Source organism: Nerophis ophidion, linkage group LG01, assembly GCF_033978795.1.
Source record: "Nerophis ophidion isolate RoL-2023_Sa linkage group LG01, RoL_Noph_v1.0, whole genome shotgun sequence".
NCBI lineage: Eukaryota > Metazoa > Chordata > Actinopteri > Syngnathiformes > Syngnathidae > Nerophis > Nerophis ophidion.
Genome location: NC_084611.1, coordinates 54,512,440 through 54,539,926, shown reverse-complemented (window position 1 = coordinate 54,539,926; position 27,487 = coordinate 54,512,440). Strand labels below are relative to the sequence as shown.

The 27,487-nt window shown below is 40.9% G+C and overlaps 1 protein-coding gene across 2 annotated transcripts in view; it reads right to left on the bottom strand.

Annotated features, from left to right (window-relative positions):
• The window catches only part of LOC133557244 (potassium voltage-gated channel subfamily KQT member 5-like), a 210,463-nt gene that overhangs the window by 160,728 nt on the left and 22,248 nt on the right, over positions 1-27,487 (bottom strand). The gene's annotated exons all lie outside the window — the stretch shown is intronic.

The following is a 27,487-nucleotide window of genomic DNA, read 5'->3' as shown; positions in this document are numbered from 1 at the left end:
AATATATATATATATATATATATATATATATATATATATATATATGAGGGTGTACCCCGCCTTCCGCCCGATTGTAGCTGAGATAGGCGCCAGCGCCCCCCGCGACCCCAAAAGGGAATAAGCGGTAGAAAATGGATGGATGGATATATATATATATATATATATATATATATATATATATATATGTATATATATATATATATATATATATATATATATATATATATATATATATATATATATATATATATATATATATATATATATATATATATATAAGGCTTCGCAGATAAGTTGGTGGGCCGAGGCAATGAAGCAAAGGTCAGAAACCTCGCAGGGTGTGTAGCAGAAGCAGATGGTTGAGGTGGAAGTGTGCTTGGTATGCATTAATGTTCACCCAGTTTGCAAGACCAAGGGACAGACAAAGATCAGGCGGCTCCTCTATCGGTGCTTCTACTGAGGCACTCCATGCATGCATAAGCAGCGCAGCCTGTTCAAAAAGTCATTATATAGTCTTATTCATGAGTCAGGAGGCAGAAGCCGAGGTACAGGAGTACAGAGGCTGTAAGAGTACATTCATTGGGATCGAGAAGGGGGAGAATTTTTTTGTTTTATTTAAAAAAAACTAAGAAAAAAAATGGTTATGAAGTGAAGAAGAAATCTGGGCTTGAAACTCTGCTAGTAGCGTTGTCCCGATACCAATATTTTGGTACTTTTCTAAATAAAGGGGACCACCAATAATTGCATTATTGGCTTCACTTACACAAAAAAGAAATCCTGTAAAAATGGATTGTTACTAGAGATGTCTGTTAATGGCTTTTTTGCTGATATTGTCCAACTCTTAATTACCGATTCCGATATCAACCAATACCGATATTTACGGTCGCGGAAATAACACATTGAAATGCCTAATTTTGTTGTGATGCCCTGCCGGATGGGGGCGGGGTTGAGGTGGGGGTGCAGGAGGTAGCACGGGGGGTGTATATTGTAGCGTCCTGGAAGAGTTAGTGCTGCAAGGGGTAACGAGGTTTTTCCAAAAAGAAATCAACTCAAGTTATGGAAAAAAAAAATGCCAACATTGCACCGCCATATTTTTTATTTACTATAGTAGTGTTGTCCCGATACCAATATTTTGGTACTTTTCTAAATAAAGGGGACCACCAATAATTGCATTATTTGCTTCACTTAAACAAAAAAAATTCTGTAAAAATGTATTATTACTAGAGGTATCCGATAATGGCTTTTTTGCCGTTATCCAATATTGTCCAACTCTTAATTACCGATATCAATCGATACCGATATATACAGTCGTGGAATTAACACATTGTTTTGCCTAATTTTGTTTTGATAACCCGCTGGATGGGGGCAGGGTTGAGGTGGGGGTGCCGGAGGTAGCGGGGGGTGTATATTGTTGCGTCCTGGCAGAGTTAGTGCTGCAAGGGGAACAATGTTTTTCCAAAATAAATCAACTGAAGTTATGGAAAAATAAAATGCCAACATGGCACCGCCGTATTTATTATTGAAGTCACTAAGTGTGTTTTTTTAATTTATTTTTTTAACATGCCTAGAAACAGCAGCTTGGAATTTGGGACATGCTCTCCCTGAGAGAGCATGAGGAGGTTGAAGTGGGCGGAGTTAGGGGGTAGGAGTAGCGGGGGTGTATATAGATGGATTATATTTTATTGATTCCTTCAGGAGAGTTCCTTCAGGGAAATTTAAATTATAAAATTGTAAAATATTGTAGCGTCCCGGAAGAGTTAGTGCTGCAAAGGGTTCTGGGTATTTGTTCCGTTGTGCTTATGTTGAGTTACGGTGTTTGGTGTGGGTTCACAGTGCGGCTTATATTTGTAACAGTGTTAAAGTTGTTTATAGGGCCACCCTAAGTGTGACCTGTATAACTGTTGACCAAGTAGGCCTTGCATTCACTTGTGTGTGAAAAGCCGTAGATATTATGTAACTGGGCAGATACATAAAGGCAGTTTCTTTAAGGTTTATCTGCGCTCTGTACTTCCCCCTACGTCCGTGTACCACTCCATACAGCGACGTTTTAAAAAGTCATAAATTTTACTTTTTGAAACAGATACCGATAATTTCCAATATCACATTTTAAAGCATTTATCGGCCGATAACATCGGCAGTTTTGGGCATCTGCTCAGGATGCCACCCGAACGCCTCCCTAGGGTAGTGCTTCGGGCACGTTTGACCGGTAGGAGGCCACCGGAAAGACCCAGGACACGTTGGGAAGACTATGTCTCCCGACTGGCCTGGGAACGCCTCGGGATCCGACTGGGAGGAGCTGGACAAAATGGCGGGGGGACAGGGAAGTCTGGGCTCCCCTGCTTAGGCTGCTGCCCCAGCGACCCAACCTCAGATAAGTGGAAGAAGATGGATGAATGGACGGGTTCTCAAGACATTTTTTGTGAGGTTAATTCAGCGCTTCTCAATTATTTTCTGTTATACCCCCCTAAAAAGATGAAACCATTTCAGCTTGACCCTCATATCGGCAGTGCATTTTATAAACCGATGCACCCTACAGTCCGGAAAATTATTTGTATTAACATTACAGAAAAGTAAAAATGTAATTAATATAAATCATCTCCCTGGGTTTAATTGGCTTACAGCACCAAGTCCAAAATCTGCCAAGAGTATTAATTCTGCATTGCTGAAATGTAAATCACTCAGACAAATATTTTTTCCAAATCCTCAGCAGTCATTGTTAACACAAGGGAAAGCAATGTGATGCTACACTGGGGAAGGGTTTTTCTGTTGGCTGTGTGACAAAGAAAAGGAAAGTGACAAATGAAGTGAAATTAAGTATAATAAAATACTGGAGAAATGAACATGAGTTGTATGCGCGGTGCAAGCCCTTAAAAAATGCTACAACCGTCATCAAAGATTATGATGGCGTGGGGGGGGGGGTGGCCTGCCGACCTGCAGCGAAGTGGGGTGCGCCAGGTTGCGCTTCCAGATCAGCGACAGGTGCGTAGATGGCCCACCTGGGCCTGCTTTACTAATCACCTGTTGCTCTGTTAAAAAGGCAGCAGCTGGAGAGGAGAGAGGGGTGGAGCTAGAGCGAGAGAGAGAGACATAGACGAACAAACACTTGCTGAAAAGCAACCAAGATTGCATCGAAGACAAAATGAAACAGCGTCGCAAATCTGAACCGGAACTGTCATGTCAGTGCCTGTTGGTCCGGGGAACCCGGTGGGGAGAACCCTCACAGGTGCTATCTCTAAATGTGAGGAAGGCTGTGCTCCTATGGAATTGATAACCAAGCAGCGTAGTGGTGGTAGCGGTGACACTTTCACCCCCCTCTCCCAATACACCAGTCTCTCTCTCCCTCACAACAGCCTCTCCTGTGTCAATACAACCAACGGGACGAAGGAAAGGCATTCATATGTAGATCGAGGACCTTCTGTACTTCTGGATAGAACTCTTCTGCTCCTCAATACTTAAAGAACAGGCAGATAATATAATTGTCCGTCCACATACTTTTCAACACTATGATATGCGATCCGTACCCCCAAAACTAATCATTTCCCGCTGCAGTCAAGCGCGCCTATTAAAAGCCCGAGCGGGGTAATACGACCCGTGTGGCGCAGTTGTTCCAGCCTCTCTTGTTATTCCAACAAGCAGCTGTTGCGTTTTCCTGCTCAGCACGACACCCAAAATCAGACCGCCCTCTCCTCCCGCAATCTGACTCACGAGCCGGCATGCCGTCAGCTTATTCTGCGAAGACAAAACATTTATGAGTGGATTCGTCAAGTGACTGTCAGACCACTGGAATTGTGCGGTATAGCTGATTCCGTTTATGTTGTCATCAAGTCTGTAGACTCCTAATTATTCTGGGATTTGATGCCTCTTATTTAACTTGGTAGAATCTACGTTCTACTTTCTACACATTAAGATTTGCACAGCTGCCAGAAATAGATTTGACGTTATGTTGCCTCTCGAGGTTGTTAACGATAAATCGATGCGACCGGATATCCGGTTGTACAAGTGGCCATTAAAGCCCCCTCAATCGATCCGTTTCAGCTGGGAATCCTTAGGTTAATCGAGTGTTAACACCATCCATCCATCTTCTTCCGCTTATCCGAGGTCGTGTCCCGGGTGCAGGAGCCGAAGTGTATTGTTGTGTGATCATGTTGTTTTGTTTTGGATTCATTGGGCACTCGTGTTTCTTTTATCACCATGCTAACCCATTCGTTTTCCCCTGTTATGTGTTCACGACTCACGCACCTGATTTGCCTGGACTCACGCACCTGTCATCACTGCTACTACTTAAGCCTGTAGTTGCCAGGCAGTCAGCCTGGCGACACCACCATCTACCACCTTCTACTCATCCTCGACACACCCTTGTTGTCCATGCCAATGATCCATGTTCTTTTCTTGTTCCAAGTAAGTTTTTTGTTATTCATGCCATAGTTGAAGTTTTTGTTTTATGTCCATAGTTTTGCCTTAGTGCAAGTTTTTGTTTTCATAGCCAAGTTTTGAACCTCGTCTGTGAGCGCCTTTTAATTGTACCTTCTTTTAAGTTATTAATTAAAATATGTCCTTACCTTCAAGGCATGTCCGTTCCAATCACTTTGCACCACAGGAAAACAAACCACACCAAAGTCCACGCCTTGACACTAAGCAGAGAAGCCCAGACTTCTCGTTCCCCAGCCACTTCGTCCGGCTCCTCCCAGGGGATCCCCAGGCCAACCAGGAGACATAGTCTTCCCCCCGGCCTCCTACCGGTCAGACGTGCCCGGTGGCATAATGACCAGATGCCCGAACCACCTCATGTGGCTCCTCTCCATGTGGAGGACCAGCGGCTTTACTCTGAGCTCCTACCAGATGTCAGAGCTTCTCACCCTAAGGGAGAGCCCCGCTAAACTCATTTCGGCCACTTGTACCTGTGATCTTGTCCTTTCGGTCATAACCCAAAGCTCATGACCATAGGTGAGGATGGGAACGTAGATCGACCGGTAAATTAAGAGCTTTGCCTTCCGGTTCAGCTCCTTCTTCACCACAACGGATCGATACAACGTCCGCATTACTGAAGACGCCGCACCGATCCGCCTGTCGATTTCACGATCCACTCTTCCCTCACTCGTGAACAAGACTCCGAGGAATTTGAACTCATCCACTTGGGGCAGGGTCTCCTCCCGAACCCGGAGATGGTACTCCACCCTTTTACGGGTGAGAGCCATGGACTCGGACTATCTGATACTGATAGAGTGACTTAAACCAGTGTGATCAAGACCTTAATGAGGATAAGCAATATAAAAAATGGATGAATGGAAGTTTTGTTTTTATTATTGATCCAAGGATGCAAGTCAAAAGTGTTGCTGGCATCTATAATTCAAGTCTACGGTTGTTCTATTGGTGTGAAATTTAAATTGTCTCTCATTGTTTATCTTCCCTCTTGTCCAGCAATGTTTGGTTTTCAACAATATGTCAACAAAAATTGAGCTGTTGGCCACATTACCCTGCAATATATTTGGAGGAGAGGCCTTTAATCCCAGGAACACCATTCCTACCGTCAAGTATGGTGGTGGTAGTATTATGCTCTGGGCCTGTTTTGCTGCCAATGGAACTGGTGCTTTACAGAGAGTAAAGGGGACAATAAAAAAGGAGAATTACCAAATTCTTCAGGACAACCTAAAATCATCAGCCCGGAGGTTGGGTCTTGGGCACAGTTGGGTGTTCCAACAGGACAATGACCCCAAACACTTGTCAAAAGTGGTAAAGGAATGGCTAAATCAAGCCAGAATTAAGGTTTCAGAATGGCCTTCACAAAGTTCTGACTTAAACATGTGGACAGTGCTGAAAAAAAAACAAGTCCATGTTAGAAAACCAACCAATTTAACCAAATATTACCATTCCTGTATGTATAAGAGTTGTAGAAATTATTGGAAACTCAAGACAACCATGACATTATGTTCTTTACAAGTGTATCTCTTTTGTATGACAGCCATCTACTGGTCACACTTATCATTACACTATACACTATGTACCACATAAAATGTATTCGATGTTAGTAAGCACGACCAGATTTATGCCTTACATTAGGTGCACCAGGGTTATAAGGTGCACTGTCGAGTTTTGAGAAAACGAAAGTATTTTAAGTGCACTTTATAGTCCGAAAAATACGATAATTGTAATTGTTAGAATTATCATGTATATATATATATATATATATATATATATATATATATATATATATATATATATATATATATATACACAACTTTAGTATGCTTAAGTCTGTTGATACAGTTATTAACTATCGTGCTTAAGCTGTACTTTTTCTATCTGTGCAAGGACAAAAACTTCACCCTTCGATGTTATCTTTGTTTAGCCCTCTAACAGCCAAGGACTTCAAGGACCTCAACGCAGATAAGACGACAGCACGCAGACGAAGCAGAGACAAGGCGAAATCACAAGACCCCGGCACATTCCGTCACGAATTGTGCGTCCCGAACCTGCTTTGCATGATAAATGTGACCAATCCTTTTAGAGGCGGCCTCAGTGACGTTGACTGTGGAACTCCCGAATAAATAAAGGGATGGGGGATCTGAACCTTGGAGTGTAGGGCGAGACTGTGACTAAGTGTGCATCTCCATGCGTTCTCCTCATGAGCTAAATTTAACTCTGTTTTGCTAATATTTGCAAAATAATAACAACATTTACCAGTTTGAACGTTAAGTATCTTGTCTTTGAAGTCTAGTGAATTGAATATAGGTTGAAAATGATTTGCACATAATTTTATTCTGTTTTTATTTACCATTTACATGCCAACGTCACTAGTTTTGGGTGTTATATCAAAAAAATATTGTTTATTTTCTGCAATGAGCAGGGAGAGGAGAATGCACAATATGAATGATGGATTTCAGGAACCTAAAGGAATATTTAGGTTAATTACAACCATAATAAACTTTAGTTTAAGGTTGCATTTTAAGAAAAATAAACATTTGAATTTCACTACATTGAACTTCTGGTCAATTTTGGCTCAAACCAGGAATTCCGTAACAATGTATGTTACATTTGTGTGTTACATTTCACATGATAATATCAAAAATGGGGTGACTGCAGCAGAAAGACTGGACAATAAACTAAATGGAAAAAGACATTGAAAAAAAAAAGGGGGAGACCTCCAAAAAGCTTTTTTATGTCAGCGCTGTGAACAATATGTTCCTTCTTCCATCTCATGACCCCCATTTCTCCGTTAATAATCCATCTAGATGACAGGCGACTTTGCCTACAGTGATCTCCAGAGCTCACTTGCCATTAATACGTTCTGACAAGTCAGCGATATCAAAGTGCCAACAAAGCGGAATAATAGTGAAGGCCATTCATTTCTCAGCAATTAATTTAAAAGAGCTAGAACTTTCCCAGCGTACCGTATGTATAAACTGGATTTTGCAGGTAAGATCCTTACTTTGGATAAGAGCTGTTAAAATGCATGTAGTCATTAAGAGTTGGACAATATCGGAATATTGGCAATCGGCAAAAAAGCCATAATCGGACAACTCTAGTGTTTTCTAATCATTCCAGTCTTGGTAAGAGACAACTAAGACGACTATTTTTTTGGACAAATGAGGATTCGCAATCTTATGTTTTTGAAGCTGAATATACAGAGGATGAACTGCTGCTTATAGAAGCTTGCAAGATCACAGGGTGTAACATTGGAGAAGACGGAAGCCGAGGAAATGAGGTAGCTCAACTTTGACGCTATTAATGTGGAATTTGGAGCCATGCTATTTCGACATGCTTACCCAAATAAACCCCAAAAATGTCACCGGGTAGCTGGACCAAACACACAACTGTCCATCGAGTGAGTCACTTGAATATAGATTATTATACACAGAGATGTAATAACGTATCCAGCGGGCATCGCAACAAAATTAGGCATAATAATGTGTTAATTCCACGACTGTATATATCGTGTCGGTTGATATCAGAATCTGTAATTAAGAGTTGGACAATATCGGATGTCGGAAATCTCTATAGTGTTTTCTAATCATGGCAGACTTGGGAAAACACAACAAAGATGACTATTTTTTGGATAAATGAGGATTCGCAACTTTATCTTTTTGAAGCTGAATATACAGAGGATGAACTGCTGCTTATACAAGCTTGCAAGGTCACATGGTGAAACATTGGAGAAGACGGAAACCGAGGAAATGAGGTAGCGTGACTTGGAGGCTATTGATGTGGACCTTGGAGCCATGGTAGCTGGACCAAACACACAACTGTCCATAGAGTGAGTCATTTGAATATAGATTGTTATACACACAGATGTAATAATGCATCAAGCAGGGGCTTCACAACAAAATTAGGCATAATAATGTGTTAATTCCACGACTGTATATATCGGTAGATATCGGAATCAGTCATTAAGAGTTGGACAATATCGGATATCGGCAAAAAGCCATTATCGGACATCTCTAGTGTTTTCTAATCATGGCAGACTTTGTAAGAGACAACAAAGACGACTATTTTTTTGGACAAATGAGGATTCGCAAACTTATCTTTTTGAACCTGAACATGGAGAGGATGAACTGCTGCTTATAGAAGCTTGCAAGATCACAGGGTGAAACATTGGAGAAGACGGAAGCCGAGAAAATGAGGTCGGCGTGACATTGACGCTATTAATGTGGAACTTGGAGCCATGCTATTTCGACATGTTTACCCAAAATAAACCCCCAAAAATGTCACCGGGTAGCTGGACCAAACACATAACTGTCTATCGAGTGAGTCACTTGAATATAGATTATTATACACACAGTTGTAATAATGCATCCAGCGGGGCATCACAACAAAATTAGGCATAGAAATGTGTTAATTCCACGACTGTTTATATCGGTATCGTTTGATATCGGAATCGGTAATTAAGAGTTGGACAATATCGGCTATCGAAAATAAAGCCATTATCGGACATCTACAGTGTTTTCTAATCATGGCAGACTTGGTAAGAGACAACAAAGACGACTACTTTTTTGGACAAATGAGGATTAGCAACCTTATCTTTTTTAAGCTGAATATAAAGAGGATGAACTGTTATCGGTTGATATCGGAATCGGTAAGTAAGAGTTGGAAAATATAGGAATATCGGCAAAAAAGCCATTATTGGACACTTCTAATTGTTACTCGCTGCAGACTTCATGAGAGCCAAACATAATACAATTCCATTTACTGTACAATGTCTGCTGTCACTAGGATGCCCACTGTTAGGATGTTGATATATTGCGTTTTAAATAAATAAATAAATGGGTTGTACTTGTATAGCGCTTTTCTACCTTCAAAGTACTCAAAGCACTTTGACACTACTTCCACATTTACCCATTCACACACACATTCACACACTGATGGAGGGAGCTACCATGCAAGGCGCTAACCAGCACCCATCAGGAGCAAGGGTGAAGTGTCTTGCCCAAGGACACAACGGACGTGACGAGGTTGGTACAAGGTGGGGATTGAACCAGGGACCCTTGGGTTGCGCACGGCCACTCTTCCACTGCGCCACGCCGTCCCTTGATAAAGAAGGAATCATTAAGCCTCACAAAAAACAAAAAAAAAGGGGGGGTGGCATATCAGATACCGGCAAAAAAGCCATTATCGGACATCTCTAGTCATATTGGAAACGGAACACAAGTCTTAAAGGGTGATATTAGGCCCAGGCAGATATATTTTATCTAAGGCTGCAGGTCTTTTCTACCAACAACCATAACACTTAAGAAAGCAGTCTGTTTTTTCCTTGGTGCGCAATATCGGTGCGAGGATCGGGTTTTTGTTCTATTATTCATCGATTGTGCAGTCTTTATATTTAGTTTTTCGTTAAATGCACTGCAAGCACATCATTTCCCAGTTGTTGGATGAATGAAGGTGTATCTTTCCCTATTTGAACATCAACGTACATTCGGTATGATGTTTGCTCCACCTTTTGCAGCTATTACATCTTCAACGCTTCTGGGAAGGCTGTCCACAAGGTTGCGGAGTGTGTTTATAGGAATTTTCCACATTTCTTCCAGAAGCGCATTGGTGAGGTCACACACTGATGTTGGTGGAGAACGCCTGGCTCTCAGTCTTCGTTCTAATTCATCCCAAAGGTGTTCTATCGGGTTCAGGTTAGAACTCTGTGCAGGCCAGTCAAGTTATGGTAAATGGATTATACTTGAATAGTGCTTTCTACCTTCAAGGTACGCATAGCGCTTTGACACTATTTCCACATTCCCCCAATCACACACTGATGGCGGGAGCTGCCGTGCAAGGCCCTAACCACGACCCATCAGGAGCAAGGGTGAAGTGTCTTGCTCAAGGACACAACAAAGGTGACAAGAAGGTGGGGATGTGGACTGTCCACATGACCAGACTCGGTCTTTGTTGTCTCTTACCAAGTATACCATGATTAGAAAACACTAGAGGTGTCCGATAATGGCTTTTTTGCCGATATTCCCTCATATTGTCCAACTTTTAATAACCGATTCCGATATCAACCGATACCGATATCTACAGTCGTGGAATTAACACATTATAATGTGTAATTTTGTTGTGATGCCCTTTTTGATGCATTAAACAATGTAACAAGGTTTTCCAAAATAAATCAACTCAAGATATGGAAAAAAAAATCCCAACATGGCACTTTTTTTTAACATGCCTTAAAACAGCAGCTTGGAATTTGAGCATGAGGAGGTTGAGGTGGGCGGGGTTTGGGGGGGCAGGATTTTGGGGGGGGGTGTATATTGTAGTTCCCGGAAGACTTATTGCTGCAAGGGATTCCGGGTATTTGCTTTGTTGTGTTTATGTTGTGTTACGGTGCGGATGTTCTCCCGAAATGGGTTGGTCATTCTTGTTTGGTGTGGGTTCACTATATGACACATGTTTATGACAGTGTTGGCGTTGCTCATACTTCCCCCTCAGTATGACCTGTATGACTGTTGGCCAAGTAAGCAACCCTGACCAGTTCATGCTCAAGACCGGATAGCGCAGCTCTAGTCTGAGAGGGTTTCAAATATTTTTTTTCTCCTCCTCAACCAAGAATGCCTCCCTCCGTTGGGATGCAAAACAACAGTCAGCTTATGCGACAGGCCTGGCCCAACAGCAGGCAGATTTGTAGGAACAACACAAAAACATTTGACTAAGCATAAAACCAATGCCAAGAACACTTCCTCTGAAACTAAATGACCAGCACAAAGAGCTACTGCATGGACCCCTGGGATTGACTCAAGCTCAACTGTGAGGACATTCATGAAGTTTGTTTTTTTTATGAATTTATTATGAAAATATGTTTGGAGGAGAAAAAGTAAAGCCTTTAATCCCCCGAACACCATGTCTATCGTCAAGCATGGTGGTGGTGGTTTTATGCTCTGAGCCTGTTTTGGCTGCCAATGGAACTGGCGCTTTACAGAGAGTAAATGGGACAATGAAAAAATTATTCAGGACAACCTAAAATCCTCAGCTCGGAGGTTGGGTGTTGGGCGCAGTTGGGACAATGACCACAAGCACACGTCAAAAGTGGTAAAGGAATGGCTAAATGAGGCTAGAATTAAGTTTTTTTTTCCCAACGACCTAACTTAAAGTCCTACTGAAACCCACTACTACCGACCACGCAGTCTGATAGTTTATATATCAATGATGAAATATTAACATTGCAACACATGCCAATACAGCCCGTTTAGTTTACTAAATTACAATTTAAAATTTTGTGCAGAGTTTCTTGATGAAAACGTCGTGGAATGATGACGCGTTTGGTGACGCGTGCTTGTGACGTTATTGGTTGGAGGGGACATATTAGCCCAGCACCACTCACGGCTAAAAGTTGTCTCTTTTTATCGCATAATTACAAAGTAATTTGGACATCTGTGTTGCTGAATCTTTTGCAATATGTTCAATTAATAATGGAGACTATAAAGAAGAATGCTGTTGGTGGAAAGCGGTGGATTGCAGCTGCCTTTAGCACCGAGGCACATCCGGTCAAACAAACATGTTTCTCTACGTCAACCAGCATGTTTTTGGATGGGAAAATTGTGATGTTAAGTCGGCTCTTACCGGAGACATCAGTGGATTACTGGACCTTCTCCTGCAGCAGCTGTTGAAAAAGGCAGCTGTGAGCTTGGCTCCTCCATGGCTTCCATCAAAGACACTGGCGTTCACCGCAGCCATCCGACTTTGAGGTATGACTTTACAATCTCACTAAGACACTATTAAAACAATAAGCAGATAAGGGATTTTCCAGAATTATCCTAGTAAATGTGTCTAATTACATCTGAAACGCTCACACTGCTGCAGTTTTTTTTTTCCGCTTGACTCTAACTTTCCTTATCCACAAATCTTTCATCCTCGCTAGAATTAATGGGGAAATTGTTGCTTTCTTGGTCCAAATAGCTCTTGCTGCTTGAGGCTATGATTATAAACAATGTGAGGATGTGAGGAGCCCTCTCACCGGTGACGTCACGTGCACATCGTCTGCTACTTCCGGTAAAGGCAAGGCTTTTTTATTAGCAACCAAAAGTTGCGAACTTTATCGTTGTTGTTCTTTACTAAATCGTTTCAGCAAAAATATGGCAATATCGCGAAATGATCAAGTATGGACCTGCTATCCCCGTTTAAATAAGAAAAGTCCATGTCAGAAAACCAACAAATTTAGCTAAACTGCACCAATTTTGTCCATAGGAGTGGTCTAAAATTCAACTGGAAGCTTGACAGAAGCTTGTGGATGGCTACCAAAAAGCGCCTTATTGCAGTGAAACTTGCCAAGGGACATGTAAGCAAATATTAACATCAGAGATGTCCGACAATATCGGACTGCCGATATTATCTGCCAATCAAAGCTTTAAAATGTAATATCGGGAATTATCGGTTTCGGTTTCAAAAAGTAAAATTCATGACTTTTTAAAACCCCGCTGTACTGAGTGGTACACGGACGTAGGGAGAAGTACAGAGCGCCAATAAACCTTCAAGGCACTGCCTTTGCGTGCCGGTCCAATCACATAATATCTACGGCTTTTCACACCCGCACAAGTGAATGCAAGTCATACTTGGTCAACAGCCATAAAGGTCACACTGAGGGGCACGTATAAACAATGCCAACACTGTCATAAACATGTGCCATAGAGTGAACCCACACCAAACAAGAATGACAAACACATTTCGAGAGAACATCCACACCGTAACACAACATAAACACAACAGAACAAATACCCGGATCCCTTGCAGCACTATCTCTTCCGGGACGCCCACCTCAACCTCCTCCTCATGCTCTCTCAAGGAGAGCATGTCCCAAATTCCAATCTGCTGTTTTGAGGCATGTTAAAAAAAATAATGCACTTTGTGACTTCAATAACAAATATGGCAGTGCCATGTTGGCATTTTTTTCCCATAACTTGAGTTGATTTATTTTGGAAAACCTTGTTACATTGTTTATTGCATCCAGCGGGGCATCACAACCAATTTAGGCATAATAATGTGTTAATTCCACGACTATATATATCGGTATCGGTTGATATCGGAATCTGTAATTAAGAGTTGGACAATATCGAATATCGGCTATCGGCAAAAAAGTAATTATCGGACATCTCTAGTGTTTTCTAATCATGGCAGACTTGGTAAGAGACAACAAAGACGACAATTTTTTTGGACAAATGAGGATTTGCAACATTATTTTACAAAATTAGGCATTATAATGTGTTAATTCCACGACTGTAAAAATCGGTATCAAGTTGATATTGGATTCAGTAATTAAGAGTTGGACAATACCGGAATATCGGCAAAAAAGCCATTATTGGACATCTCTAGTGTTTTTTAATCTTGGCAGACTTTGTAAGAGACAACAAAGACGACAATTTTTTTGGACAAATCAGGATTCGCAACCTTATCTTTTTAAAGCTGAATATACAGAGGATGAATATCGCTATCGGTTGATATCGGCATCGGTAATAAAGAGTTAAAAAATATCGGAATATCGGCAAAAAAGCCATTATCGGACATCTCTAATTAACATTACTGTTTATATACTTTTGACCCAGCAGATTTGGTCACATTTTCAGTAGACCCATAATAAATTCACAAAAGAACCAAACTCCATGAATGTTTTTTTTTTTGTGACCAACAAGTATGTGCTCTAATCACTCTATCACAAAAAAATAAGAGTTGTAGAAATCATAGGAAACTCAAGACAGCCATGACATTATGTTCTTTACAAGTGTATGTAAACTTTTGACCACCACTGTAGGTGGCTTTGTTCAATCCATCCATCCATTTTCTACCGCTTTATCCTTTTGGGGTCCCGGAGGGTGCTGGAGCCTATCTCAGCTGCTTTCGGGCGACGGAAGGCCGGGTGCACCCAGGACAAGTCGCCACCTCATCACAGGGTTTTGTTCTAAATGGGACACTTTCAAAAAAAAAGAAAAGAAAAAAAACAAAACAAAAACAAAGTTCCATGCATCGCCTCTCCTTCTCCTTTTCACACAGATTGATCCATATCGGCATGTCAAAAGCAACTTTTTTTGTTACGCTCAGGGTGGAAATCACATAGCACGCCATGGGGGGACCAGGGATGGATTGACTATGTAGCAGCGGTTCTTTCCCTGTGGGTGAGACACAGGGGTCAGAAGGCCTCTGGTTTTTTACTCTGTGCATTGCAATACCAATTGTTACAAACCCTGTTACCATATAAGTTGGGAAATTGTGTTAGATGTAAATATAAATGTAATACAATGATTTGTAAATCATTTTCAACCCATATTCAGTTGAATATGCTACAAAGACAACTTATTTGATGTTCAAACTGATCAAAAATTTTTTTTTTGCAAATAATCATTAACTTTAGAATTTGATGCCAGCAACACATGACAAAGAAGTTGGGAAAGGTGGCAATAAATACTGATAAAGTTGAGGAATGCTCATCAAACACTTATTTGGAGCATCCCACTGGTGTGCAGGCTAATTGGGAACAGGTGGGTGCCATACTTGGGTATAAAAACAGCTTCCCAAAAAAATGCTCAGTCCTTCACAAGAAAAGATGGGGCGGGGTACACCCCTTTGTCCACAACTGCGTGAGCAAATAGTCAAACAGTTTAAGAACGTTTCTCAAAGTGCAATTGCAAGAAATTTATGGATTTCAACATTTACGGTCACTAATATCATCAAAAGGTTCAGAGAATCTGGAGAACTCATTCCATGTAAGCGGCATGGCAAGAAACCAACATTGAATGACCGTGACCTTCGATCCCTCAGACGGCACTGTATCAAAAAACAACATCAACCTCTAAAGAATATCACCACATGGGCTCGGGAAGACTTCAGAAAACCACTGTCACTAAATACAGTTCGTCGCTACATCTGTAAGTGCAAGTTAAAACTCTACTATGCAAAGCGAAAGCCATTTATCAACAACATCCAGAAACACCGCCGGCTTCTCTGGGCCCGAGATCATCTAAGATGGACTGATGCAAAGTGGAAAAGTGTTCTGTGGTCTGACGAGTCCACATTTCAAATTTTTTTTGAAAATATTCGACATTATGTCATCCGGACCAAAGGAGAAGCGAACCATCCAGACTGTTATCGACGCAAAGTTCAAAAGCCAGCATCTGTGATGGCATGGGGGTGTATTAGTGCCCAAGGCATGGGTAACTTACACATCTGTGAAGGCACCATTAATGCCGAAAGGTACATACAGGTTTTGGGACAACATACTGTATGCTGCCATCTCAGCGCCGTCTTTTTCGTGGACGCCCCTGCTTATTTCAGCAAGACAATGCCAAGCCACATTCATAATGCGCCACACATTGAAAATGTGTGGCGCATTATGAAGCGTAAAATCTGACAGCGGAGACCCCAGACTGTGGAACGACTGAAGCTCTACATAAAACAAGAATAGGACAGAATTCCACTTTCAAAGCTTCAACAATTACTTTCCTCAGTTCCCAAATGTTTATTGAGTGTTGTTAAAAGAAAAGGTGATGTAACACAGTGGTGAACATGCCCTTTCCCAACTACTTTGGCATGTGTTGCAGCCATGAAATACAAAGTTAATTATTATTTGCAAAAAAAAAATAAAGTTTATGAGTTTGAACATCAAATATGTTGTCTTTGTAGTGCATTCAATTGAATATGGGTTGAAAATGATTTGCAAATCATTGTATTCCGTTTATATTTACATCAAACACAATTTCCCAATTCATATGGAAACGGGGTTTGTAGTGCCAATGGTATGGTCTTGTGTCATGACAGACACCCCCATCCCTGCAGGAAGTAAGCTTGAACTGGCTGCGGCGTTGGTGGTGAGCAAGCATGTGCCCTTGTGTCGAGTGCCCCCCCCCCCCACACACACTTTATGATGACTGCAGTGTCACTACGTCACACTAGACTGTGGCACGGCGGAGCTATTTCTGAACCAGGGTTGTCCGTCCCCGGGCAGAAGTTCACGGTGGATGTTTTGACTGAAGTACTAGTTTCCAGCTAACGTTACTCCGGCTTGGACAGCATCCGTCAATGTGGGTGTGTTTGCTACCGTTGGGAGGCCGGAGTCCTAACATTCATCGGTGGCATTGTACCAAATCCAAAGAAGAACGTAGAACGCTACATTCCGGACTGCAATGTGACAAGTGTGAAATTTATGTGGAGGAGGAATCATGATGCGGGGTTGTTTTTCAGGAGTTGGGCTTGCCCCTGAAGTTTTAGTGAAAGGAATTTTTGAATGCTCCAGGGTACAAAAACATTTCAGAAGATTCCATGCTCCCAACCTTGTGGGAACAATTTGGAGCGGGCCCCTTCCTCTTCCAACATGACTGTGCACCTCTGCACAAAGCAAAGACCATAAAGACATGGATGACAGAGTCTGGTGTGGATGAACTTGACTGGCCTGCACAGAGTCCTGACCTGAACCCGATAGAACACCTTTTGGATGAATTAGAAAGGAGACTGAGAGCCAGGCCTTCTCGACCAACATCAGTCTGTGACCTGAAAGAATGGTCGAAAAATCCTATAAACACACTCCGCAACCTTGTGGACAGCCTTCCCAGAAGAGTTGAAGCTGTAATAGCTGCAAAAGGTGGACCCACATCATATTGAACCCTATGGGTTAGGAATGGGATGGCACTTCAAGTTCATATGGTAATCAAGGCAGGTGGCCAAATACTTTTGGCAATATAGTGTATATTCTAGATATTATTGGACTAAATTAAGTGTTAAATTAAGTCGTACTTATGCATGTATTACAGTGCAGCTTTTGTCTTACTTTCTATTATGTTGTGGTGATTGGGACTAGGGATGAAAACCCAAAACCAGTGAAGTTGGCACGTTGTGTAAATGGTAAAAATCCTTTTCAACCTAAATTCAATTGAATGGACTTTAAAGAAAAAGTACTGAAAGTTTGAACTGAGAAACGTTGTTAATTGTTTCCCAAAAAAATAGCTAATTTGGAATTTGATGCCTGCAACAAAAGCCGGCACAGGTGGCAAAAAAGACTGAGAAAGTTGAGGAATGTTCATCAAACGCTTATTTGGAACATCCCACTGGTCCATCCATCCATCCATCTTCTTCCGCTTATCCGAGGTCGGGTCGCGGGGGCAGCAGCCTAAGCAAGGAAAGCCCAGCCCTTTCTCTCCCCAGCCACTTCGTCCAGCTTTTCCCGGGGAATCCTGAGGCGTTCCCAGGCCAGCCGTGAGACATAGTCTTCCCAACGTGTCCTGGGTCTTCCCCGTGGCCTCCTACCGGTCAAACGTCCCACTGGTGAACAGGCTAATTGGACCAGGATTGGGCAAAAAAGCAGCTTTCATGAAATGCTCAGTCATTCACAAACAAGGAAGGGGCGAGGGTCACCACTTTGTGAGAAAATTGTCAGCTTAAGAACAACATTTGTCAACGAGCTATTGCAAAGAAATTTAGGGATTTCACTATCTCAGGTCCCTAACACCATCAAAAGGTTCAGAGAATCTGGAAAAATCACTGCACGTAACATTGATCATTCGATCCCTCAGGCGGAACTGCATTAATAACTGATATCAGTGTGTAAAGGATATCACCTCATGGGCTCAGGAACCCTTCAGAAAACCACTGTCAGTAACTACAGTTTGCCGTGGCATCTGTAAGTGCAAGTTAGAACTCTTACTATGCAAAACGAAAGCCATTTATCAACAACACCCAGAAACGCCGCCGGCTGTGATGGTATGAGGGTGTATTAGTGCCCAAGGCATGGGTAACTTACACATCTGTGAATCCACCATTAACACTGAAAGGTACATGCAGGTTTTGGATTAACATACGTTCCCATCCAAGCATTGTCTTTTTCATGGACGTCCCTGCTCATTTTAGCTAGACAATGCCAAGCCATGTGTTACAGCAGCGTGGCTTCGTTGTAAAAGAGTGCGGGTACTAGACTGGCCTGCCTGTATCCAGACCTGTCTCCCATTGAAAATGTACGGCACATTATGAAGCCTAAAATACCAAAACGGAGACCCCGGACTGTTGAACAGCTTAAGCTGTACATCAAGTAAGAATGGGAAAGAATTCCACCTGAAAAGCTTCAAAAATGGGTCTCCTCAGTTTCCAAACGTTTACTGAGTGTTGTTAAAAGGAAAGGCCATGTAACACACTGGTAAAAATGCCATGGTAAAAATGCCCCTGTGCCAAATTTTTTGCAATGTGTTGCTGCCATTAAATTCAAAGTTAATGATAATTTGCAAAAAAAAAAATCAAGTTTCTCAGTTTGAACATTAAGTTTCTTGTCTTTGCAGTCTATTCAACTTAATATACCGTATTTCCTTGAATTGCCGCAGGGCATATAGTATAGTCATATAGTCAAGTACTGCAGTACTTACGGAATAGTGCTGCTAGTATTGATTGATTGATTGATTGATTGAAACTTTTATTATTAGATTGCACAGTACAGTACATATTCCGTACATTTGACCACTAACTATGGTAACTCCCGAGTTTTTCAAATTGTTTAAGTCGGGGTCCACGTTAATCAATTCATGGTTCCTGATGAGAGTGCAGAAATACGACCACATCGCACCAGTTCTAAAATCCCTTCACTGGCTTCCTGTTCCATTTAGGATTAAATACAAAGTCTCCCTACTAACCCACCACTGCCTCCATGGAAAGGCCCCCCCCTCACCCTCTAAATCCTTCACACGACACCTCCGCTCCGGACAGACTGATCTCCTCCGAGGACAAAGCTAAGAGCAATGGGGGACCGGGCTTACTGCTCCGCCGCTCCCGGTCTGTGGAACGCGCTCCCAGACCAACTGAGGGCACCACAGACCGTGAATACTTTTTAAAAAAGGCTTGAAAACCCTTCTTTTTTTTAAAAAAAAAGCCTTTTTTTAGATATATGCGTGATAGTTCTAGTTGTTATTTTTATTTATTTGTATTATCTTTTTATTTTCTTTAATACACTGCAGCACTTTGAGGTTGTTTGCTCAATGTAAAGTGTTTTTTATAAATAAAATATATTATTATTAATATTATTACTATTATTATTATTATTATCATTATTATTGCCAAGCACGGTGGTGATAGTACTATAAAAAAAAGTTACCAAACCCTGCCTGACTGTTCAAACCAGTGCCCGACTCAACAGTGTGCAACCCTTTTTTCCCACATGAAGAAGTGACAGTTGTGAAAAAGTTGAGACAAATATGATGTTGACACATAAGGCTAAAATAAAAAAAGATCATGGCTCTGCCAAGTTATACGAATCACAATGTTTTTTACAATAAGGATGTTTTGGATTGAAACCCCAGAAGTGAAAACTTGAACAATTAAGAAAGTAGAAGTGAAAACAAAGCTGAGAATGAATTTTGTTGGTTCACTTCTTTAAGCTTTTTTTGGCTCTGTTCACATTTCCGTTCAATTCCGATGTTTTTGCCCGTATGTGACATGTACAGTCGGGGTCAAAAGTTTACATACACCACAGAACTTTCTTCCAGAAAGTTTTATCTGTGTCCATGTGATGTCAAAATGTTGCTGTTCGCCCACAATACCCAGCAATATGTTTGAAGGAGATCAAAGTGTGATCAAAGTGAGGCCTTTGATCACAGGAACACCACACCTACCGCCAAGCATGGTGGTGGGAGTATTGTGCTCTGGGCCTGTTTTGCTGCCAATGGAACTGGTGCTTTACAGAGAGTAAATGGGAGGATTACCTCCAAATTCCTCAGGAAAACCTAAAACCATCAGCCTGAAGGTTGGGTCTTGGGCACAGTTGGGTGTTCCAACAAGACAATGACCCCAAACACACGTCAAAAGTGGTAAAGGAATGGTTAAATCAGACTAGAATTAAGGTTTTAGGATGGCCTTCCCAAAGTCCTGAATTTAAATGTGTGGACGATGCCGAAGAAACAAGTCCATGTGCAGAAAACCAACAAATTTAGTTGAACTGCAAAAATTTTGTCAAAAAGAGTGGTCAAAAATTACACCAGAAGATTGTGGATGGTGCGGCGTCTTCAGTAATGCGGACGTTGTATCGATCCGTTGTGGTGAAGAAGGAGCTGAGCCGGAAGGCAAAGCTCTCAATTTACCGGTCGATCTACGTTCCCATCCTCACCTATGGTCATGAGCTTTGGGTCATGACCGAAAGGATAAGATCACGGGTACAAGCGGCCGAAATGAGTTTCCTCCGCTGGGTGGCGGGGCTCTCCCTTAGAGATAGGGTGAGAAGCTCTGCCATCCGGGAGGAGCTCAACGTAAAGCCGCTGCTCCTCCACATCGAGAGGAGCCAGATGAAGTGGTTTGGGCATCTGGTCAGGATGCCACCCGAACGCCTCCCTAGGGATGTGTTTAGGGCACGTCCAGCTGGTAGGAGGCCACGGGGAAGACCCAGGACACGTTGGGAAGACTATGTCTCCCGGCTGGCCTGGGAACGCCTCGGGATCCCCCGGGAAGAGCTGGACGAAGTGGCTGGAGATAGGGAAGTCTGGGCTTCCCTGCTTAGGCTGCTGCCCCCGCGACCCGACCTCGGATAAGCGGAAGATGATGGATGGATGGATGGATGATTGTGGATGGCTACCAAAAGTGCCTTATTGCAGTGAAACTTGCCAAGGGACATGTAACCAAATATTAACATTGCTGTATGTATACTCTTGACCCAGCAGATTTAATCGAGAGGAGCCAAATGAGGTGGTTCGGGCATTTGGTCAGGGCACGTCCAACCGGTAGGAAGCCACGGGGGGAGACCCAGGACACGTTGGGAAGACCATGTCTCCCGGCTGGCCTGGGAAACGCCTCGGGATCCCACGGGAAGAGCTGGACGAAGTGGCTGGGGAGAGGGAAGTCTGGGCTTCCCTGCTTAGGCTGCTGCCCCCGCGACCCGCCCTTGGAAAAGCTGAATAAGTTAAAAGGATGGATAGATTTGCTCACATTTTCAGTAGACCCATAATAAATTCATAAAAGAACCAAACTTCATGAGTGTTTTTTTTTGTGACCAACAAGAATCTGCTCCCATCACTCTATCACAAAGAAATAAGAGTTGTATATATTATTGGAAACTCAAAACAGCTATGTTCTTTACAAGTGTATGTAAACCTTAGACCATGAGGGTACCTCGATATAGAACGTCAGTAGATTTATGAATCCTGACTAACTCATGGCCATGGTGGCTCAGTGTTACTATTCAAATAGGTGTGGTTTGGATAACAAGGAAAGGACTGTGCACCCACATTTGTGGAGGGAGGTGTGGCCAGCGCTGCCTGCATCAGAAAAGGTCACCATCTCTGTCCATGGTGCTGAGGACAGAGCACCATCAAACAGGGCGTGGCAGTGTTGACGGCGAGACACAGCTGGCAGAGATTTCACAGATGGCACGTGTTAATCTAATCATCTGTTGTATTTAGCAGTTAGCGGCCCAGAGCAGGAGGGGAGACAGGATACGGACGTGGCGGAAAAGTCGCGTCCTGCTGAAGAGAAAACTTTTGTTAAAACATATGATTATGGATTTTTGTGCCGTGTCTGCTCCCATCATGCTTTTTGGACTTGTGTTTAGATTAAAACAGTTTAAGAGGTATTTAGCTTGTTTTTCAACAAGCTCAGCAAGGCAGCATCAGTTGCCATGGTAACGCCGCAGTGTAATGTTGCACCGCCTATATGTTTGTGTGTTGCATGGTATCTACTACCAATGGTTTATTGCAGTGCTATTCAACTGGCAGCACTAGAATGTGTCAAACATGTCCAAGTGTGATAAAAAAATGTATTTGTTTTTAATAGTGGCACATTCATGACCTCACAGACAGTCAGAAATTATAGAATAATTTTTTTTAAATGCCAACATTTCTTACTTACGGGTTTAAAAAAAAAGAAAAAGGAGGCAGAAGTAGTAAAATAGTCGTGAGCAGCAGAATAACACAGTTTGCCGACTTTTACATGTTTTAATTGTTTAATTGTGTTATAAAATTAATATGTCTATGCAGGATAATAGTCTTTATTGTAAAGGTATTTTATTTTGTTTGGTTTTTTTTGGGGGGGGGGTTACCTGGTTACAACAACGCTGGAGAACCGTACATGGTTCCATCGTCACATGTTCCTGCCTACAGTATGATGATGTCATTATGTGTGTGGCCCTGGTTCTGCCTAGAGTATGATGATGTCACTCTCTCTCTCCCTCTCTCTCTCGCTCTTGCTCTCTCTCCTCCCTTCCCCCCTCCCTGATGGAATCAATATTTTTGTTACAGTTTCAAAACTCGCTCTCGCTCGCTCTCTCTCTCTCGCTTTCTTTCTCTCTCTCACTCTGTCTCTCTTTCTCTTTCTCTCTCACTTTTCTCTCTCTCTCTCTCTCTCTCTTTCTCTCGCTCTCTCTCTCTCTCTCTCTCGCTGTTGCTCTCTCTCCCCCCTTCCCACCTCCCTGATGGAATCAATATTTTTGTTGCAGTTTCAAAACTCGCTCTCTCTCTCTCTCTCGCTTTCTTTCTCTCTCTCACTCTGTCTCTCTCTCTCTTTCTCTCTCGCTTTTGTCTCTCTCTCTCTTTCTCTCGCTCTCTCTCTCTCTCGCTCTCGCTGTTGCTCTCTCTCCCCCCTTCCCACCTCCCTGATGGAATCAATATTTTTGTTGCAGTTTCAAATCTCTCTCACTCTCTCGCTTTCTTTCTCTCTCTCACTCTGTCTCTCTCTCTCTTTCACTCTTGCTTTTTTCTCTCTCTCTCTCTCTCTCTCATTCTCTCTTGCTCACTCTCTCACTTTTCCCTCTCTCTCGCTCTCTCTCTCTCTCTATGGCCCTCTTTCTCTCTCTCGCCCTGTGGCTCGCTCTCTCTTTTTCTCTCTCCAGCTTGCTCTCTATTTCTCTCTCTCTCTAGCTCTCTTTCTTTCTCTCTCTCTCTCACGCTTTCTTGCGCTCTCTCTTTCTCTCTCTCTTTCGCTCTCTCTCCTGCTTTCTTTTGCTCTCTCTCTCTTGCTCTCTTTCTATCTCTCCCGCTCTCTTTCTATCTCTCCTGCTTTCTCTCTTGCTCTCTGTTGCTCTCTCTCTCTTTCTATCTCTCTATTTTGGTTTCATCTGACCACATGACATTCTACCAATCCTCTGCTGTATCATCCATGTATCCATTTTGGTATAAACTCAACTCGTCAAAGTTTGGAGGAAGAAGAATACTGAGTTGCATCCCAAGAACACCACACCTACTGTGAAGCATGGGGGTGGAAACATCATGCTTTGGGGCTGTTTTTCTGATAAGGGGACAGGACAATTGATCCGTGTTAAGGAAAGAATGAAAGAGGCCATGTATCGTGAGATTTTGAGCCAAAACCCCCTTCCATCAAAGAGAGCTTTGAATGGTTCACCAAATACTTATTTTCCACCATAATTTACAAATAAATTCTTTAAAATTCCTACAATGTGAATTTTTGGAAAATCACAGACCTCTGTCATCCTTTTAAGTGGGAGAACTTGCACAATCGGTGGCTGACTAAATACTTTTTTTCCCCACTGCATATATATATATATATATATATATATATATATATATATATATATATATATATATATATATATATATATATATATATATATATATATATATATATATATATATATATATATATATATATATATATATATATATATATATATATATATATATATACATACATACGTCTACTAGCAAAAATAACAGGCACTGGTAGTTCATTGGTAGAACTTTTGCCTGCCACGCGGGAGGCCTGGGTTCGATTCCATCAATCAATCAATAAACCGAATCTTCAATTCATGGTACAAATATAGGTCTAGGCTCGGTCTTCCAGCCTGGAGGTAAGAGGAACACTGCATCCCTTTCCCCAAGCTTTCCTGCCCCCCCTCTCCCCTCAGCATACTTGCAAGGATAAGAACTTGTTAATCCAAAAGTGGGATGAATGGCACTACTGTAAGTTCTGGGTCCGGTCACAAGTCAACTCCGCACAAAGAGCGTCTTAGTTCTGCTGCTGACACGCTTAAGTAAAAATCATTCCTGTCTGAACAAAATTACATAAACTGCATTAATTTGCATACGGAACCCATACTATAGTTCCGATACAACCTGGAAAAGGTGTGGCAGTATAGCACTTGTTGCACACCGGTTGCACACCCGCTGATTTTCAGCACGTCTTGCATGTTATACGAATGCGCTTGTCTAGGTCTGTTACTCATGTTTTTGTTTACTTTCAACCAAAATGCTTTACCGGCTTACCCCGGAAGCTCAAAGTTTGGATATTCTCTGTTTTCCAGCCGTCTGGAATGCAGCGTTAATACGGGAAAATGGAACAGCCAATACGTTACGTCATTCCTTAATAAGAGTCTTTTATTCTTTATACTCGTGTCGGTGCCTTTTAAGTGTGTTCTTGTATTTCTACCCTTCTTGAGACGTCAACAAGGACCGGTGAACAAGTTAGGACCGAAATCATGGTCCTAATACGGAATACCATTGCGGTAAATTCAGAACGTCTCATTTGCACCCCTGGTGGTGAAATCTATCAAAATGAGGGTGGTCCCAAAAAGGACGGAGTTTTCAAATCGACTGTGTTTCGGTTTTAAAAGTACTCCCCCCCTGGTCAACATATGAAATAACAAGTGTGTGTAAGAAATGTTAAGTGCTTCCACTTTGGCTGAAATATGTAACGAGTGTATGTAAGATGTTGGACAAAATAGAAAAAAAGACTATTTCAAAAAGTATATAAATAAATAAAAATTTTAAAAATAACTAAAAGCAATATTTTTCTCACAATGTGTTGACTTCTTTCTTATAAAAGTGGGAACAATTTCTCATATTCTTTCTGCTTCTGTAATATTGCAATATTTTTTGTAAAATTATAAAACTTTGTTAAAAATTCCAATGATTATTATAACTTTGCCAACATTTTTTTATTTTCTTATAAAATTGTGACTTTTGTCAAGTAAAATTACGACTCTTTTCATAAAATTGCCAAAATGTTAGACTTTTCTGGTAAAATTGAGTCTGTTATTGAGTAAAATTCCACCTTTTATCATAATATTGCACAAATGTTCTGTTTGTCTTGTAAAATTTTGACTTGCGTTGAGTAAAATTACAACTTAGATTAAAAGTTCCAAGTTTTTCTTATGAAATCTATCAAAATTAGGCCTGTCCCAAAATGGAGGGATTTTTCAAATTGACCGTGTGTCTGTTATAAAAGTGCTCCCTCGTCTGTTCAACATATGAAATAACAAGTATGTGTAAAAAATTTGAAGTGCGTCACTCCGGTCAACATATGAAATAACAAGTGTGTGTAAGAAATTGAAATACGCCCCCTTTGGACAAAATGTATTTAAAAAAATAAAATAAATATGTATATAGAGACATACTGTAATAACTTGAAGTAAATAATGAAGATTAAAAACCAAAAACAAACAAAAAATTCACTAAGAGTAGTCTGTCTCACAATGTCTGGACTTGTTTCTTCTAAAATTGGGAACAATTTCTCATATTATTTCTGTTTCTGCAATATTGCAATATTTTCTTGTAAAATGATAACTTTTTTATGTAAAATTTGTAAAATTATTACTTTTTTACTGCAAAATGTAGAAATTGTTCATATAAAATTCAGACTTGTATCATAACATTGCCTAGTAAAATTCCAAAGATTATTATAATATGGCCAAAATGTTTACATTTTCTTATAAAATGTTAACTTTTGTCAAGTAAAATTTCAACTCTTTTCATAAAACTGCCAAAATGTTGAGCTTTTGTTGTAAAATTGCGACTATTGCTGAGTAAAATTACAACTTTTATTATAATACTGCCTACATTCTAAGTTTTTCTTGTAAAATCCATCAAAATTAGGCTGGTCCCAAAAAGGATTGATTTGTCAAATTGACTGTGTGTTGGTTTTAAAAGTCAACTGGTCAACATATGAAATGAAAAAGTATGCATAAGAAATTGAAATGCGCCGCTTTTGGCCGAAATGTTTTTAAAACATAAAATAAATATGTCTACTGAGACATTCTGTAATAATTTAAGTAAATAATGAAGATTAAAAAACAATTACAAAAAAAATAAAAATAACTACAAGCAGTCTTTTTCTCACAATGTGTCGACTTTTTTCTTATAAAATTGGGAACAATTTCTCATAATATTTCTGCTTCTGTAATATTGCAATATTTTCTTGTAAAATCATGACTTTTTACGGTAAAATGGTGACATTTGTCATATAAAATTCAGACTTTTATCACAATATTGCCAATTTTTTCTTGTTCTTGTAAAATGGTGACATTTTTGGAGTAAAATTGTGACTTCTGTCATCATTTTGAAAACTAAAATTCCAATGATTATTATAATATTGCCCAAATGTTTTAAATTTTCATATAAAATTGTGACTTTTGTCAAGTAAAATTACGACTCTTTTCATAAAATTGCCAAAATGTTAAGCTTTTCTTGTAAAATTTCAACTGTTGTTGAGAAAAATTCCAACTTTTATCATGGTATTGAACAAATGTTCTGTTTTACTTGTAAAATTTTGACTTGCTTTGAGTAAAATTACAGCTTTTATTATAATTCTGCCAAAATTCAAATTTTTTCTTGTGAAATCTATCAAAATTAGGGTGGTCCCAAAAAGGATTGATTTGTCGGTTTTAAAAGTCAACTGGTCAACATAACAAGTATGTGTAAGAAATTGAAATGCGCCTGTTATTGAATAAAATGTCAACTTTTATCATTATATTGCACAAATGTTCAGTTTTCCTTGTAAAATTTTGACTTGCGTAGATTAAAATGACGACCTTTAATATAATACTGCCATAATCCTAAATATGTATATATTATTAATGTTGTCAATACAAATATTTATATATCTAGAAAGGGTGGTCCTAAAGAGGTAGACGGTATTTGGAGGTCTCAAGAAAGTATAAAATACATGAATGTGTGTGAGTGTGTGTGCGTGCGTCCGTGCGTGCGTGCGTGCGTGCGTGTGTGTGTTTCAGGAAGTACAGTTGGAGGTGAAACACCACTTTAAGCAATGCAGATGTGCAGTGTGTATGTCAGAGGATAACTGAACGGAGGGCATGGTTGCTCTTCTGACATGTTCCTAA